We start from the raw sequence: 1,789 nt of genomic DNA, 5'->3' as shown, positions 1-1,789 counted from the left end.
CAGTGCTGACGAACTCAGCCTCTCTGCCGTAGCCCCATCCTCACTCGCCTCCTTGGCCAGACCAGTGTCCCACCAGGTGCCGTCTCAAGGAGGAAGGTAACGGTGGCGGCAGTAGACTAGCAGCCACCTCCCCGGCCTGGTGTCACACGGCAGGCTGGCCTCCATCTTGTACAGCACAGCAAGAAGGGGGTTAACGTCCAACAGGTGCCCGCCGTGTTCCCCGAGAGCAGCACCGCCACCAACATGCGAGCATCCCTCACAAAACCCTCCCTTTGGGGAACATAACACACCCCTCTCCTTCCAAGCTCTTCAGCTGCAGGGAAGGAAAGACCGAGGAGGAAAGAAAGGCTGTTCACCCCTTACAGCAGCCACCCAACAGTACCTGCGATGTTAAAGAGGACGGAAAAGCTGCGGGAGCCCTCGGGCTTTACCGGTGTCGCTTCCGCTATCTCCCCCTACTCGATGGTTCTGCTGTGGGAGCAGTGCTAAGGCGGCTCCTCCTGAGCACCTCCAGGGAGGAGAATTAAAATGTGACGGTTTCTGTTTCTCCAGGCAGCCTGAAGGGGACTGGAGCCTTTCCAAGCTCTCCTGTGCTTTGCTAGCGGGGTTGAATCCGATGCTCACTGTGAAGGCAGCCCAGCCACTCTTGTGTCCAGCGCTGGCCCAGGAGCTGCAGCACAAGGCCCCGTGCCCCAGAGAGCACCACGAGGCAGGTGGGCCCAGGTGGGTTTGTCCTCAGGGAGGTTCTCCTGGGTCCAGAAACCTCCTGCAAATCAGGATCACGCCTTAAATCCCCTGTCCAGCCTTGCTGTCTGTCTCTTGCTAACAAATCTATGCTGCAGCACCCGGCCGGTCCCCTGCGCTGGAATATGTCTGCTGGGCAATAGGTTTGTGCAGCAGGGACCCACGAGGCATCGGGGAGGTGCTGTTCACCCTCAACAGCTTCAGCCCCAGCTGGGTTTGTTGGTGCCCTCTGCGAGAACACATCACCTCCTTGGAGGGCAGTAAGAAACAGCCAAGTCCTCAGGCAGCAAAGGAAGCAGTGGGAGAACTCGGCAAACCCCAGGAACAAAAGTGCTTCTGCAGGAGGGCTGCTGCTTGGCTGAAATCGCCATGTCCTGAACAGGAGAAGCGAACTGGGACGGCTCCCAGTTCCTGGATGGGAACCCTCTTCTGGGACAGTAAACACAGCTAAGCCCAACCCCAAAGGCACCACTGGCTGTAGGGAACCGCTGGGACAGAGGATCTTCTGAAAGCCCATTAGCGCACAGGTGATATCACCAGGTTTTTGTACCCAGCTCTACAGAAGCTGGTCAGAAATGAGCACCATTATGCAGTGAGCGAAGGTGACACGCACAGCAGAACTCTGCTTACCTTGGAGGCTGCCACTCCACACCACTCCAAACCGGCGGAGCTGGCCAGGATGGATGGTGCGGCCGCCCCCACAGCCAGAGCCACAGCCGGTGGCGTGGGACAGTGTCAATAAAGTCCTGTCCCCTTTCTGGCTCCCGCCAGCTGACCTGAGATACGCTCAGAAACCAAGGGGAGCATCTGCACTCCCAGTTTGAAACTCGGGCTCTCAGGCCTTCCCCAGCATTGTCTGGGGCCGAGCCCCAGCATGACGACCCACGGTGGTGTCACTGGACCAGCACTTGTGCCATCCTGGGGGACCAGCCTTTGGTGTGACCCCTCGGAGGGGCCGAGCTCCACCCCCACTGCCACAAAAGACCAGGGACAGCTCGGCACCGGTTCCTGGCTTTATTGTCACGAGCGCTTCTACGGGAGGGTG

Source organism: Charadrius vociferus, unplaced genomic scaffold, assembly GCF_000708025.1.
Source record: "Charadrius vociferus isolate BGI_N301 unplaced genomic scaffold, ASM70802v2 scaffold172, whole genome shotgun sequence".
In the NCBI taxonomy this organism is placed as follows: domain Eukaryota; kingdom Metazoa; phylum Chordata; class Aves; order Charadriiformes; family Charadriidae; genus Charadrius; species Charadrius vociferus.
The sequence above is the reverse complement of the archived record's forward strand: the minus strand, read 5'-3'. Positions refer to the sequence as shown.